This window comes from Theropithecus gelada, chromosome 1 (genome assembly GCF_003255815.1).
Source record: "Theropithecus gelada isolate Dixy chromosome 1, Tgel_1.0, whole genome shotgun sequence".
NCBI lineage: Eukaryota > Metazoa > Chordata > Mammalia > Primates > Cercopithecidae > Theropithecus > Theropithecus gelada.
In genome coordinates, this window is record NC_037668.1 from 4,965,140 (window position 1) to 4,985,877 (window position 20,738).

At 44.4% G+C, this 20,738-nt stretch overlaps 1 pseudogene across 1 annotated transcript; it reads left to right on the plus strand.

Annotated features, from left to right (window-relative positions):
* The first annotated feature begins 4,610 nt into the window (after positions 1 to 4,610).
* LOC112631127 lies at positions 4,611 to 5,473 on the plus strand (annotated as a pseudogene). The gene has a single exon (XR_003121074.1). The product of XR_003121074.1 is annotated as a nuclear transport factor 2 pseudogene (transcript).
* The last annotated feature ends 15,265 nt before the right edge of the window (positions 5,474 to 20,738 follow it).

Genomic DNA, 20,738 nt, shown 5'->3' on the forward strand with positions numbered 1-20,738 from the left:
TTTTTTTTTTTGAGACGGAGTCTCGCTCTGTCGCCCAGGCTGGAGTGCGGTGGCGCGATCTCGGCTCACTGCAAGCTCCACCTCCCGGGTTCACGCCATTCTCCCGCCTCAGCCTCCGAGTAGCTGGGACTACAGGCGCCCGCCACCACGCCCGGCTAGTTTTTTGTATTTTTAGTAGAGACGGGGTTTCACCATGTTAGCCAGGATGGTCTCGATCTCCTGACCTCGTGATCCACCCGCCTCGGCCTCCCAAAGTGCTGGGATTACAGGCTTGAGCCACCGCGCCCGGCGCAGATATTGTTTATTCAAATTGAAACTCGTTGGAAAGCTGTGCCTTCTTATTTTTTAAAAAATTCAACTTTGTTGAAGTATAGTTTACATGCAATAAAATGCACCCACTTTAAGTGGATATTTAGATACATTTTGACACATTCACACTCCACTACCCTGACCAAGATGCAGAACATTTCCATGTCCTCAACAATCACCTTGTGCGGTCATCCCAGACTACCCTGTGTCCCTCTACTCACCCCATCCCACACACCTGAGTTCTAGGCAACCGCTGGGCTGCTTTCTTCTACTATAGATTATGTTTTTGTATTTTCTGGAGTTTCATATCAATGGAATCATACACTATGAGCTCTGTGTCTGACTTTCACTTAGCTTAATGTTGTTGAGACTCCTCCCTATTGTTGGAAAGATCAGTAGTTTACTATTTTTTTTTTTTTTTTTTTTTTTTTTTTTGGTGAGATGGAGTTTCGTTCCGTCGCCCAGGCTGGAGTGCAGTGGCACGATTTCAGCTCACTGCAACCTCGGCCTCCTGGGTTCAAGCGATTCTCCTGCCTCAGCCTCCCGAGAGTAGCTGAGATTGCAGGCACCTGCCATCACACCCGGCTAATTTTTGTATTTATTTAATAGAGACGGGGTTTCACCATGTTGGCCAGGCTGGTCTCGAATTCCTGACCTCAGGTGATCCACCCACCTTGGCCTCCCAAAGTGTTGGGATTACAGGTGTGAGCCATCGCGCCTGGCTTTTTTATTGCTGATACTGCATTGTCTGGTTGTACCGCAATTTGTTTACCCTTTCTCTTGTCCATAGACATTTGGACTTTTTCCCAGTTTGGGCTATTTTGAATTAAGCTGTTAGGAATATTTGTTCAAGTCTGTGTGACTATATTTTCATTTCTCTTGGGTGCATAGCTAGAAATGGAATTGCTGGATCATATCAGAAAATATACTTTTAATGTTGTAAGAAACTGCAAAACTATTTTCTAAAGTGGCTGAAGCATTTTACACTCCCACCAATTGTACATGAAAGCTCCAGTCATCTCCACATAGCCACCAATTTTTAGTATTGCCATTCTTTTTTTTTTTTTTTTTTTTTTTTTTTGAGACAGAGTCTCGCTCTGCCGCCCGGGCTGGAGTGCAGTGGCCGGGTCTCAGCTCACTGCAAGCTCCACCTCCCGGGTTTACGCCATTCTCCTGCCTCAGCCTCCCAAGTAGCTGGGACTACAGGTGCCCGCCACCTCGCCCGGCTATTTTTTTTGTATTTTTTAGTAGAGACGGGGTTTCACTGTGTTAGCCAGGATGGTCTCGATCTTCTGACCTCGTGATCCGCCCGTCTCGGTCTCCCAAAGTGCTGGGATTACAGGCTTGAGCCACCGTGCCCGGCCTGCCATTCTTTTTAATTTTAGTTATGCTAGTGGGTGGCCAGTGGTATCTTACTGTATTTTTAAATTTCATTTTTCAAATAATTACGTTGAGCATCTTACGATGTGTTTGTTTTAAAAATGTATATATCTTATTTACTGCAATGTCTGTTCAAATATTTCGCTCATTTTTATCAGGTTATTTGTTTTATATTACTGAGCTGTAAATGTTTTCTATATATTTAGAATATAGCTCCCTTATTTATGTTTTGCATATATTTTCTCATAGTCTGTGCCTTGCCTCATCATTTTCTTTTTCTTTTTTTTTTTTTTCTTTTTTTTGTTTTCAAGACGGAGTTTCACTCTTGTTGCCTAGGCTGGAGTGCAATGGGGTGATCTCAGCTCACTGCAACCTCTGCCTCCGAGGTTCAAGCGATTCTCCTGACTCAGTCTCCAGAGTAACTGGGATTACAGTCACATGCCACCATGCCCGGCTAATTTTGCATTTTTAGTAGAGACGGGATTTCTCCATGTTGGTCAGGCTGGTCTTGAACACCCAACCTCAGGTGATCCTCCCAAAAGTGCTGGGATTACAGGCGTGAAGCACCACACCCAGCCTTTTTTGTTTTGTTTTGTTTTTGTTTTTTTGAGAGGGAGTCTTGCTCTGTCACCCAGGCTGGAGTGCAGTGGCGTGATCTCATGTCACTGCAACCTCCACCTCCTGGGTTCAAGCGATTCTCCTGCCTCGGCCTCCCCAGTAGCTAGGATTACAGGCACGCACCACCATGTCTGGCTAATTTTTGTGTTTTTTAGTAGAAATGGGGTTTTGCCATGTTGGCCAGGCTGATCTCGAACTCCTGACCTCATGATCTCCCCACCTCAACCTCCCAGAGTGCTGGAATTACAGTCACAAGCCACCGCACCTGGCCTGCCTCATCATTTTCATAACCGTTTCAAAGAGTTAGTTGTAGTCTTGATGAAATCCAATAATCATTATCTTCTTTTATGGTTTGTGATTTTGAGGTCTTAAGAAATCTTTTGCCTTATGTCAGGTTTGCATAGATTTTTTTTCCTTTGTTTTCTTCTTACAAGTTTTATAGTTTTAGCTCATATGTTTAGGCCTATGATCTATTTCAAGTTAAATTTTACATATGGTGTGAGGTAAAGGTTGAGGTCCATTTTTTTTTTTTTTTTTTTTTTGAGACGGAGTCTCGCTCTGTCGCCCAGGCTGGAGTGCAGTGGCCGGATATCAGCTCACTACAAGCTCCGCCTCCCGGGTTTACACCATTCTCCTGCCTCAGCCTCCCGAGTAGCTGGGACTACAGGCACCCGCCACCTCGCCCAGCTAGTTTTTTGTATTTTTTAGTAGAGATGGGGTTTCACCCGGTTAGCCAGGATGGTCTCAATCTCCTGACCTTGTGATCCACCCTTCTCGGCCTCCCAAAGTGCTGGGATTACAGGCTTGAGCCACCGCGCCCAGCCTGAGGTCCATTTTTTTCTGTGTGGATATCCCATTGTTCCAGCACGATTCATTGAACAGACTACCCTTTTCCATTAAGTTACTTTAGAACCTGTGGTAGCTAGAATTGAAGATGGCACCTAATGAATACCACCTGTATGCAGGCCTCTGTGTAGTCCCCTCCTACTGCATTGGTTGCCTTGGTTGACTTGTGTAATCAATACAATTTTGCAGAAATTAGGGAGTAAAAGTTAACAACATTAGGTCATAAAAACATTTGGCCTCTACCTTGCTCTCTATCTTGATCTCTCTTGCATCACTCATCCAGGGAAGCCAGCTGGAAACTCAAACCACTCCATGAAGTCTTATGTGGTGAAGAACTGAAGCCTCATGCCAACACCAGCAGCTACCTGCCAGACAGGTAAGTGAGCCATTTTAGGAGTAGATCCTCCAGTCCCAGTTAAGCATTCAGGTGACTAGCCTCAGCCAACATCTTGATGTGCAACCTCAGGAGAAGGCCTGAACTAGAACCACGAGTCTAAGATGCCTCTGAATTCCTAACCTAAGAAACTGTATTTCGCCGGGCGCGGTGGCTCAAGCCTGTAATCCCAGCACTTTGGGAGGCCGAGACGGGCGGATCACGAGGTCAGGAGATCGAGACCATCCTGGCTAACACGGTGAAACCCCGTCTCTACTAAAAAAATACAAAAACTAGCCGGGCGAAGTGGCGGGCGCCTGTGGTCCCAGCTACTCGGGAGGCTGAGGCAGGAGAATGGCGTGAACCCGGGAGGCGGAGCTTGCAGTGAGCTGAGATCCGGCCACCGCACTCCAGCCTGGGCGACAGAGCCAGACTCAGTCTCAAAAAAAAAAAATAAATAAAAAAAAAAAAAAATAAAAAAAAAGAAACTGTATTTCTAGACTCTCAATTCTGTTCCTTAGATGTATGTGTCTGTCCTTACAGCAACACCACACTGTCTTGATTACTGTAGTAAGTCTTAAAGCCTTCTAATACTGTTTTCTTTAAAACTTGCTTTGACTCTTCTAGGTTCTTCATATTTTTATATCAGTTTTAGAATTAGCTTGTGAAGTTCTGCAAAAATCTTGCTGGGTTTTGAAGGGGTTTGCATTGAAACTATAGTTTTAATTCTGGGAAACCCGATTTTTTTTTTTTTTTTCACCGAGTTTTTGCTCTTGTCACCCAGGCTGGGGTGCAACGGTGTGATCTCGGCTCACTGCAACCTCCACCTCCTGGGTTCAAGCTCCTGGGTTCAAGCGATTCTCCTGCCTCAGCCTCCCACGTAGCTGGGATTACAGGCGCCTGCCACCACGCCTGGATAGTTTTTGTATTTTTAGTAGAAACAGGGTTTCACCATGTTGGTCAGGCTGGTGTCGAACTCCTGACCTCAGGTCATCCACCTTCCTTCGGCCTCCCAAAGTGTTGGGATTACAGGCGTGAGCCACCGCACCCAGCCTGAAAACTGGTATCTTAATATTCAGGACCACTCTGGGTTGCTGCCACCGCTGCCACCATCGTGCCAGCCCCTCAGGTCTCCGCGAGGCCAGGTGACGCTCAAGAATGGGAGACAAGCCAGTTTGGGAGCCGATTGGATCCAGCTTCATTCAACATTACTACCAGTTATTTGGTAACAATAGAACGCAACTAGGCGCAGTTTACATTGATGCCTCATGCCTTACATGGGAAGGACAACAGTTCCAGGGGAAAGCTGCCATTGTGGAGAAGTTGTCCAGCTTTCCGTTCCAGAAAATCCAGCACAGCCTCATGGCGCAGGACCATCAGCCTATGCCAGATAGCTGCATCATCAGCATGGTTGTGGGCCAGCTTAAGGCAGATGAAGACCCCATCATGGGGTTCCACCAAATGTTCCTATTAAAGAACATCCAGGATGCCTGGGTTTGCACCGATGACATGTTCAGGCTTGCCCTGCACAACTTCGGCTGACCTCCTCTCAGCCAGGCACTAACGCTGTTTCCTCCTCCCTCCTCTTCCCAATACTATTCCTACTCCTCCAGATGCCCCAAATATCATGCACAAGTAAGCAGGGCCGCGGCGAGAGTGGGCGCAGTGCGCTGCTGCCACCGAGGTGTTGTGCATGATGTTTGGACGCTAGACTACTTACATCTGATAGGAGAAGTTTGTGTTGTACCAGCGCGTGCCTTGGAAAGACTTAAGTAATGCAAAAGTTGTCCTTTGTTTGTTTGTTTGTTTGTTTTAATCTACTGACAAGTTGCTTTAGTAACCCAAAGAAGTGAAGGAGAAAGCAGCTGCCTCACCGCCCAGACATTGATTTGTTCAGATGTCTCAATGCCTTATGATACAATAAAACCACAAAAATTTTCTTTAAAAAAAATTCAGTCTTCTGATCTATGAACATGGAAAATATGTGCATTTATGTATGTTTTCTTAAAATTTTCTAAACAATATTTTATAGTTTTAAGTGCTCAAGTTTAGGTCTTACAAATATTTTGTAAAACTTATCCCTAAGTATTTCATGTTTTTGATGATACAATGAATGGTACTGTGTTTTAAATTTCTATTTATAGTTGGTTGTTGCTAGTACAGTGTATAAACAATACAACTGATATGTGTATATTAGCCTTTTATCCTGTGATGTTCCTAAACATCCTTCTTGGTTCCAGTAGCTTCTTAAAAGTTTCTTTTGGATTTTTTACATAGATAATCATGTTGTCTGTGAATAATGATAATTTGACTTCTTCCTTTCTAATTTGGAAGTTTTTTATTCACTTTTATTCCCTTATTTCACTGATTGAGACCTCTAGTACAATATTGGGTTGGTTTGTTTGTTTTTGTAGAGACAGGGCCTCGCCATGTTGCCCAGACTGGTCTCGAACTCCTGGACTCAAGTGATCCTCCGCCTCAGCCTCCCAAAATGCTGGGATTATAGGCATGAGCCATTCATTGCACCTGGCTGCTATTCTAATATTGAATAGAGGCGGCAAGAACAGACAATGTTGCTCTTGTTTCTAATTTTAGGGGAAAACATTCAGTCTTCACCATTAACTATGTTATTAAGTGAAGGTTTTTCATAAGCATTCTTCATTAGATTGAAGAAATTCCCTTCTATTCCTAGTTCGCTGAGAAATTTTATTATAAATGGGTGTTGAATTTTGTCAAATGCTTTTCTATATTTATTGACATGATCATATTGTTTTCTTTTTCTGCTTGAATCATATGATAAATCAACATTGCCAATTTTTGAATGTTAAATAAATCTTGCATAATTTGTGGGATAAGCCCCATTTGAGCACAATGCATTTTCCTTATTATTTTATCATATTTCTAAATTTGATTTGTTAATATAGTGTAAGGACTTTTTTCATCTCTGTTTATGAGGGATATTAGTTATAGTTTTTTTTTAATTCTTATATCTTTGTCTTTGTTTTGGAAACAGGATAATGCTAACCTCATAGTAGAAGTTGCCAAGTATTTACTCCTGTTTTCTGGAAGAGTTTATGTCAGTTTGTACCATTACTTTCTTCAGTGATTGATAGAATTCACTAGTGAAGCCATCTGGCTGGGAGTTTTCCTTGTGGAAAGGTTTGTAATCAGAATTCAAATTCCTTAATAATTATAATGAATATTCAGGTTAGTTCTTCTTGAGTGAACGTCGGTCTTCCTTTCAAAATAATTTTTCCCTTCCTTCCAAGTTATTGAATTTATTGACATAAACTTGTTCAGAATATTCCCTCATTATCTTTATATTATCTGTACCATCTGTAGTGATGTTTCCTCTTTCATTCCTGATATTGGTGTGTCTTCTTTTTTTTTCTATTCAGTCTGACGAGAAGTTTTTCAATATTATCTTCTCAAAGAATTGGCTTTAGAGTAATTGATTTCTCTATTGTCGAGGGGTTATTTCTTCTCTTTTCTTTTCTTTTTTTTTTTTTTTTTTTGAGATTGGGTCTCACTCTGTCACCTAGGTTGGAGTGCAATGGCAGGATCACAGTTCACTGCAGCCTCAACCTCCCTGGCTCAAGTGATCTTCCTGCCTCTGCCTTCTGAGTAGCTGGGACCTCAGGCACATGCCACCATGCCTGGCTAATTAAAAAAAATTTTTTTTTTGTAGAGTTGGAGTCTTGCTGTGTTGTCCAGGCTGGTGAGGGGTTTTCTCTAATTATTTTGCTCATCTTTATTTTTGCTTCCCATTGCTTACTTTGGGTTTACTTTGCTTTTCTTTTTCTAGTCTCATAAGATGGAAACATAGATCACTGATTTGAGATCTTCATTCTTTTCTGCTATAAGCATCTGATACTCTTAATTTCCTTGATTCTTAACTGCTTCTCACAGATTTTGCAATATTGTGTTTTATTTTTATCCAATTCAAAATATTTTCTAATTGCCCTTGTGGTTTCTTCTTTTACCCATAGGTCATTAAGAAGCATATTTCATTTCCAAATATTTGAGGATTTTCCACATATCTTTCTGTTACTGGGTTTAATAACATTATAGTCAGAGGATATACTCTGTATGGTTTTATTTATTTTTATTTTATTTTTTGAGACAGGGTCTTACTCTGTCACCCAGGCTGGAGTGCAGTGGCTTGATCTCGGCTCACTGCAACCACCACCTCCTGGGTTCAGGCAATTCTCCCACCTCAGCCTCCCAGGTAGCTGGGACTACAGGCACAGGCCACCACACACAGCTAATTTTCGTATTTTTTAGTAGAGATGGGGTTTCACCATATTGGCCATGCTAGTCTCCAACTCCTGACCTCAAGTGATCCGCCCACTTTGGCCTCCCAAAGTGCTGGGATTACAGGCATAAGCCATCGTGCCTGGCCATACTCTGTATGGTTTTAATCCTTTCAAATTATATTGTGACTTATTTTTTGGCCCTGGGTATGGTCTATCTTGATAAATATTTTGTATTCACTTGAAAACATACATAGGGCCAGGCATGATGGCTCACGCCTGTAATCCCAGCACTTTGGGAGGCCGAAGCAGGCGGATCACAAGGTCAGGAGACCATCCTAGCTAACACATGAAACCCCGTCTCTACTAAAAATACAAAAAAATTAGCCAGGCGTGGTGGTGGCTGCCTGTAGTCCTAGCTACTCAGGGGGCTGAGGCAGGAGAATGGCATGAACCCGGGAGGTGGAGTTTGCAGTGAGCCGAGATGGTGCCACTGCACTCCAGCCTGGGTGACAGAGCAAGACTCCATCTCAAAAAAAAAAGAAAAAAGAAAAACATATGTATTCTACTGTTGTTGGGTGGAGTGTTCTATAAATTCAATCAGATCACTTTAGTTGATAGGATTGCTCAAGCATTTTACGTCTTGACTGTTTACTTTTTTGTCTACTTCTATAATTACTAAGAAAGTAGGGCCAGGTGAGTGGCTCATGCCTGTAATCCCAGCACTTTGGGAGGCCCAGGCAGGTGGATCACCTGAGGTCAGGAGTTCAAGACCAGCCTGGCCAACATGGTGACACCCCGTCTCTACTAAGAAAACAAATTTTAGCTGGGTGAGGTGGTGGGCACCTATAATCCCAGCTACTTGGGAGCCTGAGGCAAGAGAATTGCTTGAACCCAGGAGGTGGAGGTTGCAGTGAGCTGAGAATGCGCCACTGCACTACAGCCTGGGCGACAGAGCAAGACTCCACCTCAAGAAAAGAAAAAAAAAAACTGAGAAAGCAGTGTTGAATCTCCAACCACACTTGTAGGTTTGTCTATTTCTCCTTTTCATTCTATCAGGTTTTGTCTCTTGTATTTCAAAGTTCTTTTTCGGCTGGGTGTGGTGGCTCACGCCTGTAATCCCAGCACTTTGGGAAGCAGAGGCAGGTGGATAATGAGGTCAGGCGATCAAGACCATCCTGGCTAACGCGGTGAAATCCCATCTCTACTAAAAATACAAAAAATTAGCCGGGTGTAGTGGCATGCACTTGTAGTCCCAGCTACTTGGGAGGCTGAGGCAGAAGAATCACTTGAACCCAGGAAGCAGAGGTTTCAGTGAGCCGAGATCACGCCACTGCACCTCAGCCTGGGGAACAGAGCAAGACTCCATCTCAAGAAAAAAAAAAAAAAAGTTCTTTTATTAGTTTATTATACTTTCAGAACTATTATATCCTCTTGATGAATTAACCCCTTTATCATTGTAAAATGTTCTTCTTTATCTCTTGTAATTTTTAGGTTGTAAAGTCTACTTTGATGTGAAAGAGCTATTCCTATTTTCTTTGGTTAGCGTTTGCATGGCATATCTTTTTCCATCCTTTTGCTTTTAACTTAACTGCGTCTTCACATTTGAAGCAAATTTATTGTAGCAAACGTATAGTTGGATCTTGCTTTTCTTTAAATAATACAACAATTTCTACCTTTTAATTGGAATGTTTAGAGTATTTACATTTAAGATAATTATTGATATGGTTTGGTTTAAGTCTAACATCTTACTTTCTCTTTTCTTTTTTTTTTTTTTTGAGACGGAGTCTCACTGTGTCTCCCAGGCTGGAGTGCAGTGGCGTGATCTCGGCTCACTGCAAGCTCCGCCTCCCGGGTTCACGCCATTCTCCCGCCTCAGCCTCCCAAGTAGCTGGGACTACAGGCGCCCGCCACCGTGCCCGGCTAATTTTTTGTATTTTTAGTAGAGACGGGGTTTCACCATGTTAGCCAGGATAGTCTCGATCTCCTGACCTCGTGATCCACCCGCCTTGGCCTCCCAAAGTGCTGGGATTACAGGCTTGAGCCACCGCGCCCGGCCACTTTCTCTTTTCTTGTTTCTTTTTTTTTTTGAGACTGAGTCTTGCTCTGTCACCCAGGCTGCAGTGCAATGGTGAGATCTCGGCTCACTGCAACCTCTGCCTCCCTGGTTCAAGGGATTCTCCTGCCTCAGCCTCCTGAGCAGCTGGGATTACAGGAGCGCGCCACCATGCCTGGCTAATGTTTGTATATTTTTAGTACAGACGAGGTTTCACCATGTTGGTCAGGCTAGTGTCGACCTCCTGACCTCAAGATCAGCCCACCTCAGCCTCCCAAAGTGCTGGGATTACAGGTGTGAGCCACTGTACCTGGCTACTCTCTGTTTCCTATGTTCCTTATCTGTTTACTGTTCCTTCCCCACTTTTTCTGCTTTCTTTTTGATGAATCAAATATTTGAATAACATTTTGTCTCCACAATTAGTTTATTAGCCATACCTTTTAATTTAATTTACCAAACATATATTTAACTTATCATGGTTCACATTTACATAATAGTATACTATGTTATGTAGAGTGTAACAGTATAGTTCAATTTCTCCCCTCCCATTCTTTGTGTTATTTTTATTCATTTATTTATTTTTGAGACAGGGTCTTGTTCTGTCGCCCAGACTGGAGTGCAGTGACATAATCTCGGCTCACTGCAACTTCTGCCTCTCGGGTTCAAGTGATTCTCCTGCCTCAGCCTCCTGAGTAGCTGAGATTACAGGCACCCGCCACCATGCCTGGCTAAAATTTTGTATTTTTAGTAGAGACAGGGTTTCGTCATGTTGGCCAGACTGGTCTCAAACTCCTGACCTCAGGTGATCCACCCACCTCGGCCTCCCAAAGTGTTGGGATTACAGGCAGGAGCTACTTCGCTCAGCCCATTTTTTAAATGTATTTTAATTGGATATAGAATTCTTGACAGATTTTTTGTTTTATTTCTTTCAGTACTTTAAAGATATTGCAATGTTGCCTTCTGGCTTGCATAGTTTTTTATGAGAAATCTATGATTATTCTTTATTATCTTAGTTTCTCTGTAGGTGGTGTTTTTTTTTTTTTTTTTTTTTTTTTAAATCTCTGGCTGCCTTTCAGAATTTTTTCTTTATTACTAGTTTTCAATATGTGGTTATTAGCTGTCTTGGTGTGGGGGGATTTTTGTTTGTTTGGTTGGTTTTTTTTTTTTTTTTTTTTTTTTTTTTGGAAGGTTTGTTTTTTTTTTGTTGCCTAGGCTGGAGTGCAATGGCACAATCTCAGCTCACCACAACCTCCACATCCCGGGTTCAGGTGATTCTCCTGCCTCAGCTTCCTGAGTAGCTAGGATTATGGTCACGCGCCACCACGCCCAGCTAATTTTGTATTTTTAGTAGAGATGGCGTTTCTCCATGTTGCTCAGGCTGGTCTCAAACTTCTGACCTCAGGTGATCTGCCCGCCTCGGCCTCCCAAAGTGCTGGGATTACAGGCATGAGCCACAGCGCCTGGCCTTTTTGTTTTTTATCCTGCGTGGGGTTTGTCGAGCTACTTGGATAATTAAGATTACAGTTTTAGTCAAATTTGGAACATTATCAACCATTATTTTTTCCTTCTTCCTCCTTTCTTTCCTTTACTTCTGGGACTCCAATTATATGTACATTGTGTACATGTTGTGCATGTCTAATTACATGTAAAACAAGACCACTTGACATTGTCCACTAAGTCACTGAGGAACAGTATCATTTTTTTTTTTCAGTCTTTTTTCTCTCTTTGGTTCATTTAGTATGGTTCTTTTTTTTTTTTCTTTTTTTGAGACAGGGTCTTACTCTGTTGCCTAGGCTGGAGTACAGTGGCATGAGCATGGCTCACTGTAACTTCAACTTCCTGGGCTTAAGCAATCCTCCCACCTCAGCCTCCTGAGTAGCTGGGACCACAGGTGTGCACCACCACATCTGGCTAATTTTTTTATTGTTTTGTAGAGAGAGGGTCTCCCTATGTTGCCCAGGCTGGTCTTGAATTCCTGGGTTCACATGATCCTTCCACCTTGGCCTCCCAAAGTGTTGGGATGACAGGTGAGAGCCACTGCACCTGGCCTAGTATGTTTTCTATTCTGATTTTTTTCATTTGTAGGGTCCTATCTGCTCTTAATCCCATCCAATGTATTTTTCAACTCAGCTTGTTGTATTTTTCATCTCCAGAAGTTCTATTTTAATAATTTTTATATTTTCCATTTCTCTTATTTTATTTTATTTTTTGTTTTCATTTGTTTGTTGTTGTTGTTTGTTTGTTGAGAGACAGAGTATTCCTCTGTCACCCAGGCTGGGGTGTAATGGCACAATCATAGCTCACTGTAGCTTCAAACTACTGAATTCAAGTGATCTTCCTACCTCAGCTCCCTGAGTGGCTAGGACTACAGGTGCATGCCACCATGTCTGGCTAGTTTTTTATTTTTTATTTTTTTGGTAGAGATGAGGTCTTACTATGTTGCCCAAGCTGGTCTCAAACTCCTGGGCTCAAGTGATCCTCCCTTCTCAGCCTCCCACAGTGCTGGAATTACAGGTGTGAATCACTGTGCCTGGCCCATTTCTTTTGTTTTCATGTTATTGGCCTAACTGGGCATAAAGAACATGTTTATAATAGTTATTTTAACATTCATATCTGCTAAGCTCATCATTTCTGTCGTTTTTTTTGATCTGTTTGTGTGGACTGATTTTATCTTCCATCTATGAATCACAGGACCCTGCTTCTTGGTATGGCTAGTAAATTTTGATTGGATGCTGGACATTGTAAATTTTATGTTATTGAGTGTCTGCCTGTTGTTAGACTTTTCTGGCTTGCTGCATTGTGTTGTACTTCTTACAATGTGTGGCCTTTCTATGGTCTGTCCAGTGGTGTAGAGAGAAGTCAGATGATGCACAGCCCTGTGTCAGCTCTGGATAGTGTTGGTCTTCCAGCTCCCAGGTAGTTGCTCCTTCCCTGGAAGTTGTTCTTGCCCAGTCTCACCCTCAGGGGGTTTGACCCCAAGCATACACAGGCTGATATTTGGCCAAGGACCCGAGGGAAATCCTCTGTAGATTTCTGGAGCTCAGTTTCTATGCAGTGTCCTTTTCTCTGGTGTTTTTCCCACAATTTTTAGATGCCTCAGCATCTCCAAACTCTGACCTCTGAGTCCTCAGTCTTGTGAGACTGCTGAGCTGTTCGGGTTTCTCCTTCTGAATTGTGACCTGGAAACTTTCTCCAGGCTATACGTTGGTGCACTCATAGGTCTTACCTCATTTATTTCCCTTCTTACAGGCATAACTGGTGTTTTGTGGTTGCCCCATTGGGGTGGATCAATTCTCCATCCAAAATTGGTTTGGATGTCAAGACTAATGATGCCACACATGCACCAAGAGGGTATGAAAACATTTATTGCCCGCATGATGGAACTTTCTAGGGAGAACAGAGCAGGCCCTCAAACCATCTGGAATGACTTGAGCAAAGGGAGGGGTGAGTGACTTGAGTTTCTAATACGATTGGGGCCAGAGTGAGAGCTCCTGCCCATAGGCCAGCTTTTGAACTTTTCTTGCTGGCACTAAGGGAGAAAGCATGTGGCCTTCTTATGGACTTGTCAAGGTGGGTCAAAAAAGGAGAAAGGGAAGAGATAGGACTTGAAAGTTATCAGTAATCAACCATCAAAAAATGGAGTCAAATTCTTTTTGCAACTGTCCTGTACTGACTGTTACCCACTATCTGAAAATAACTATTTCATATATTTTGTCTGTTTTGCTAGTTATTTTTGGCAAGAGAGCAATTGCTGTAACAGTTAATCTTTTATAGAGGAAGCAAAAGTCTCTGTGCTCCATTTAAAAACTAGGTTTAGGCCAGGCACAGTGGCTCCATACCTATAATCTCAGCACTTTGAGAGGCCGAGGAGATAGGGTTGCTTGAGCCCCGTAGTTCAAGACCATCCTGGGCAGTATAGTGAGATTCCGTCTTTACAAGAAAATATATTGCTTTAACTAGGTTTGCAGTGATGTGTTCATCTAAGCCAGGTAAACTGGGGAATACCTTATTTTGGATGGTTGACTTACAGAGCCTGGAGAAAGTGCTGGGCAGACTAGCAGCCAAGGTCAGGTAGACCCTCTCTGGTCTTCAATCCACCTCTGGTGGGGAAGGCAAAAACTTGAAAACTCATTGATTTCCTGACACTCCTTGTAGAAAGGCTTTGCACAGGTCTGGATATGTGTTTAACATTTGCGAAACATTTGGCCATTGTCAAAGCATTTCTATATAGTACTTTGTCTCCTTCATTCTCCACAACAAATGGGAGGGAAACTGGGCAGAAGGTGGTAGAAGTACTTTGTACTTGAGTAAATTAAAGATCACAACCTGGGCCGGGCACGGTGGCTCATTCCTGTCATCCCAGCACTTTGGGAGGCCAAGATGGGAGGAATGCTTGAGCCCAGGAGTTTGAGACCAGCCTAGACAACATAGTGAGACTCTATCTCTACAAAAAATTAAAAACTAAACAGGTTTGGTGGCATGTGCATGTACTCCCAGCTACTTGGGAGACTGAGGTGGGAGGATTACCTGATCTCAGGAAGTCGAGGCTGCGTGAACCTTGGTCACACCACTGTACTCCAACATGGATGACAGAGCAAGATTTGTCTCAAAAAAAATAAAAAGATCACAGCCTGACTGACTCCTAGTTGAAAGGCCAGGAGAAATTCAAAAAGGGAGAGGGGCCTGACATAGGAGGAGGATTGGAAAAGATTGGTGAAACTTGTGACTTGCCAAAGTGTGAGTGTCTGCGCATAATTACTTTGAGGAAGTTGTTAAAATCCTATTCTTGGACTGGGCGCAGTGGCTCACGCCTGTAATCCAAGCACTTTGGGAGGCCGAGGCGGGTGGATCACCTGACATCAGGAGTTCGAGGCCAGCCTGATCAACATGGAGAAACCCCGTCTCTACTAAAAATACAAAACAGCTGGGCGTGGTGGTGCACGCCTGTAATCCCAGCTACTCGGGAGGCTGAGACAGAAGAATCGCTTGAACCTGGGAGGCAGAGATTGCAGTGAGCCGAGATCGTGCCATTGCACTCAGCCTGGGCAACAGAGCAAGACTCCGTCTCAAAAAAACAAACAAACAAACAAACAAATAACAACAACAAAAAATCCTGTTCTTCAGATGAAGATACAGAACCTGTTCACAAACCACATAGCTATTAAATGGCTGGACCTAGACCTTGCTGTGCAGCCAGCAGGGCCTTGAGCATAGCTGCAGACCTGAGCCCCGTGAAAACCACAGACCTGGACTTTGAGTCTCTATGGACCAAGGAACCCAAGGTATCCCACTTCACATGTGACTCTCTCTGATCCAGTTTCCAGGGTCTTCTGGGCTGAGCTCCTACCAAGTCTCTCAGTAGGTCCATTTTGGCAATAGCTTGTCTCCCTCTAAACATCCATGCCTGCCTGGTATCTAGATTCCAGCTGGCCTCCTCCCCCTCAGCAGTCAGAGTGGCCCAGGGTAGAGACTGAGGGGGGAAAGGATAGCTGTCTCATGTTGGCAGAGCTACTCCCTAGGCAGAGGAAATGCCATGAAGGGAGCAAAGAACAGTGGTAAAGAGATCAAGGGTCAGAGAAGACCGTAAAAGCCTCTCTTGAGAGCCATGTTGCTTGTCCCTGTGATGGGCAGTCTTGGCCAGTTCACTTCTGCTCTGGACTTGGAGTCCTTGTTTGAGAAGTGAATGGACGGAGGGAATAGTTTCTGTGGCCCGTCTAGGCTGATGCCCCATGGTTGGTGCCTCACCGCTGTTGATGGTTCTGGGTCCACTTGTTCCAGGTCCCCGTCTACTCTTTCATCTGTCACATTGTGCCTCACATCTGAGTCCTGGCCTTCCCTAGCCATTGTCAAGGGCTCCTGGAACTGTCAATGCCCTGGATTCCCAAAGAGAGCTTTATATGTCTTCTTTATGTAGAGAAAGTAGACATGAGTTTCATCCAAGAGAACCAGGTTCCACCACTTATTTGCTGAGTGTCTTTAGGCAAATTATTTAACCTCACTGTGTCTCAGTTGCCTTAAGGAAGGAGACCACTACTACTCCTGCTGCCCTCCTCCTCCCACCTTGCCTAGTTCACAAGACAAGAGTAAAGAGAAAGAAACAAAAGTAAGATAAATAGCCAGACAACCTTGGCACCACCACCCGGCCCTAGGAGTTAAACAAAGTAATAATAATAACATCAACCCCTGGCCTAAACTACTTGTGTTATCTGTAAATTCCAGACACTGTAAGAAAAAAAGCACTGTAAAACTTTCTGTTCTGTTAGCTGATGCATGTAGCTCCCAGTCATGTTTCCCACGTTTGCTCGATTTATCACGACCCTTTCACGTGGACCCCTTAAAGTTGTAAGCCTTTATAAAGGCCAAGTATTTCTTTCTCAGGGAGCTCGGCTCTTAAGACATGAGTCTGCCGACGCTCCCAGCCAAATAAAAAACCTCTTCCTTCTTTAATCCGGTGTCTGAGGAGTTTTGTCTGCGGCTCGCCCTGCTACAGCCTTATTGGTAAATTACAGTATGTTTACAGTGATTTACCAGAAATATATGAGTCTGTTTAGAGCACTCAGCATGAAATAAGCATTTGATCTTATTTCCTGTGATGGAGAGGGTAGAGCTGGGGGTGTGAACTGGAGGGAGAATGCTTTCCTATCAAAGAATAAATACCACATTTGGGATGCTGTTCTGCAGTATTTCCTCCTGTCCCCAGAGCAGGGAAAACTAAATTGCTCTGAAATTAATACATGGATGGAGGGTCTGAGAATTGAGTCTCCTTTGAGGAAAAATTAGTCGCTGGCAAGTATTTCATTAGGGGAGATGCAGATGCAGCAAGGCTGATTCTGTCTAAGCCTCCTCTTGTCTCCCCTGGCCCGCTGGATTCCCAAGTGGTTCCTCCAAAGAAGTCCCACCTCTCTCTCCTAACCCACCCTGTCCTCCCTCAGGCTGCTCTCCTGGGTGATGCTGTGCTCCAACATTCATGGCCTGACAGCTATTGCACAAGTTCCTGTGCAGCCTCTGGGTCATCAGGTATGTGTTGGGAAGTGGGGGTTTGTCTCTTGCTCATACCATGAGGACCCTGGGAGGAAGAATGGCCTACTTTCTTCCTTTCCTAAGGTCACTCACACGGTATAGGAGGGGGTGCTCCTGAAAGCATAGGACCGTCTCCATTATTCTCAGCTCTCCCACTCCACTCCCTCTCTGAGCTTCTATGTGCTAGTCCTGCCTGGTGGTGGTGGTGGTGGTAGTGGTGTGTGTGTGTCGGGGTGTGTGTGTGTGTGTGTGAGAGAAAGACAGAGAGAGAAAGCCATCACAGCATTCTGACCCAGGCAGAAGAGAAGAGAGGAGAAAGCAAGTCCCAGTAGGGGGAGGTAGGAACCCTTAAAACCAAAGCCAGCAGGCAAGCAGTCTCAGCCTCTGGAATGCTGCCGCCTGAAATGACAGGAAACAGAAATGAGGGGACTCACAGAGCTCCACATGCCCCGCTCAGCCCCGGCCATGCCCAGTCCTATGCTGCTCAGAGGAAGGCACTCAAAGGACACAACCCCTCCAGCTCACGGAAAGCCCCACCCCACCTTCTCCCTCTCCCCATGGACATGGGCTCATTCATGTGGGGTAGCGACTGGAAGGGGTGTGGACTCCACCGTGGCATTTAACAAAGACATGAACTCAGTGAACATTGTAATTTGCTGATTAAAAATTTAATCCCCATCTTAAGGTCAGAAAACCAGGTATGGAGAAGTTGGCAGAAATTGGGGCTGGTGGGTGGGGAAGAGTGGAGCAAGTCAGTCTGCGTTAGCTGAGGGGAGGGGTTTGTCAGGCTGCTGGGGTTTGGGGGCAGAGTGTACGGGGAAATTGAGGAGGACCTGGCCGCTGAGAGGGATAGGGATAGAGAAAGGACACATCTTCCTGAGGAAGCTGGGTGGGGTGGACGCTCCCAGTCTGTTCCCAGTTGCAGGAGACAGAAAGAGCCTGGACTTCAGAGTGAGATGGACCTGGGCTAGCAACTGGTTGTGTGGCCCTGGGGACGAGGGCCCTGCCCAATACAGAGTGATTACAACATGATAACGCTTCCTCCTACCAAAGTGCAGGGATAGAATGGATCCTGGCCCATTTCTGAAACTCTGGCGAAAGAAAGAAAAGAAAAGGAGAGGAAAGGAAAGAAAAGAAAGAGAAAGAAAAAGAAAGAAAGAAAGAAAGAAAGAAAGAAAGAAAGAAAGAAAGAAAGAAAGAAAGAAAGAAAGAAAGAAAGAGAAAGGAAGGAAGGAAGGAAGGAAGGAAGGAAGGAAGGAAGGAAGGAAGGAAGGAAGGAATCTCCATTCTTCCTCTTTTCTTTCTCCATCTTTAACTATCTCCTCTTCCCCGTCCCCTTCCCCACCTCCCAGGCTTAATTCCTTAACTCAGTGGGAGGGAGAAAGACAAGCCAGGTGGTGGGAGCTAGGACACACTGGAGGGCAGAGGGAAGGAAAGAAGGATTTGGGCTGGATGGGGTGGGAGCGAGGTTAGTGAGCACTGTGGCCCGGAAACCTCTCTCCTGGCTCTTATTTTGATCCCTCCCGATGGTCACGTTGGCTCTACTATGCCCAGTCCAGGGACAAAAACAAAGTGGTAATAATAATAATAAGGCTGGGGGCGGTGGCTAATGCCTATAATCCCAGCACTTTGGGAGGTCGAGGTGGGCAGATCAGCTGAGGTTGGGAGTTGGAAACCAGCCTGACCAACATGTAGAAACCCCTTCCCTACTAAAAATAGAAAATTAGCCAGGCATGGTGGCACATGCCTGTAATCCCAGCTACTCGGAAGGCTGAGGCAGGAGAATCACTTGAACCCAGGAAGTGGAGGTTGTGGTGAGCCAAGATGGCACCATTGCACTCCAGCCTAGGCAACAAGAGTGAAACTCCATCTCAAACAACAACAAAATAATAATAATAACAATAATGGCAACACTTGCAGAGTGCCTACCTTGTGCCAGGCACTGTTCTACACTCTACTTGGAGTAACTTTTTTTTTTTTAATTTTTTTTTTGAGACAGAATTTCACTCTTGTTGCCCAGGCTGGAGTGCAATGGCGCGATCTTGGCTCACTGCAGCCTCCACCTCCCGGGTTCAAGTGATTGTCCTGCCTCAGCTTCCCAAGAAGCTGGGATTACATGTGTGAGCCACCACACCTGGCTGCTTTTTGTATTTTTAGTAGAGATGGGGTTTCACCATATTGGCCAGGCTGGTCTCAAACTCCTGACTTCAGGAGATCTGCCCACCTTGGCCTCCCAAAGCGCTGGGATTGCAGGGGTGAGCCACCGCGCGTGGCTGAAACTACCTTTACTTAGACAAATTTAGAGTAACTGCTGCTAGCTGTCATGATTGCTTTAGCTTCCTAATAAGTATTGAATTCAGGTAGACTTAGTCCTTCAACTAAATTCTTTTTTTTTTTCAAAGTTGTTTTTAGCTATTCCATGTCCTTTGCATTTCCATATGACTTTTGTAATTCTGCTTGTCAATTCTACAAAAATCCTGCTGGAGTTTTGATTGGTACTGTGTTTGATCTGTAGGTTAATTTGGGGAAAACTGGGTGGAATGTAAGAGTCAAAACCTAAACAAAGTTGATACTATAGCATTTATTATAGGGTTTTGAAATTGTCTGTTTATTGTTTTCTTCCCCAAAAGGCTGTAAACACATTGAGGCCAGGGGCTGTGCTTTATTTGCCACTTATTACTCACTGTTATATCCCCACCCCTGAACAGAGGCTAGCATGTAGTAGTTACTCAATACATATTTGTTACAGGAACACATATTTATTTGATTATTTATTTGTTTATTCAATAGATAAAATGTATTCTTACTTTCACTCTACTTTCTGTTTCCTTTATAGACAAAGTCTTCTCCTCTTAATGCGTGTTGAATCACCATCATGTTTTACAAAGTATGCCCGGGGCTCTGTGTGTCTTTTTGAAGGCTGTGTATTTGTGTGTGTGTGGTGAGTGCGTGCAGATGCACACCAGTCTGTGGCTGATGAATGTGTCAGAGCCACAAGAACCCTTTCTCTAATACCAGCCATGTAGATAGCTGCAGTTCATTTCTTCCATCCGGGGATTTATGGAGAGGCAGCTTGGGAAGGCCAGGTGTGGATAACATGTTTAAAGTGCTTCTCCTTTCTCTTTGTGAATTAAACAATCATGTCTCGTTTGTTTTTTTTTCACCTCTGAAACATGACTTTCCCCAAGTCTAGAGTTGGATGAAACTACCTTTACTTAGACAAATTTAGTGTAACTGCTGTGAGCTGGTAGAAGTGATACTTACTCTGTCGTTTTTTCTGTTTGTTTGTTTGTTTTTTGAGACAGAGTCTCGCTCTGTGGCCCAGGCTGGAGTGCAGTGGTGCAATCTGGGCTCACTGCAAGCTCCGCCTCCCGGGTTCACGCCATTCTCCTGCCTCAACCTCCCGAGTAGCTGGGACGACAGGTGCCTGCCACCACGACTGCCTAATTTTTTTTTTTTTTTTTTTTTTGTATTTTTTTTTAGTAGAGACAGGGTTTCACTGTGTTAACCAGGATGGTCTTGATCTCCTGACCTTGTGATCTGCCCACCTCGGCCTCCCAAAGTGCTGGGATTACAGGCGTGAGCCACCGTGCCCGGCCACCTACTCTGTGTGGTTTTAAGGCTGCCATTCCATGGATGCTATAAGAGCTCTTCCTGTGCTGGGTGAGGGGCTGAAGGAAGCGGTTCAACTCTACGTTTATCTTTTTTTTTTTTTTTTTTTTTTTGAGACGGAGTCTCGCTCTGTCGCCCAGGCTGGAGTGCAGTGGCCGGATCTCAGCTCACTGCAAGCTCCGCCTCCCGAATTCACGCCATTCTCCTGCCTCAGCCTCCCGAGTAGCTGGGACTACAGGCGCCCGCCACCTCGCCCGGCTAGTTTTTTGTA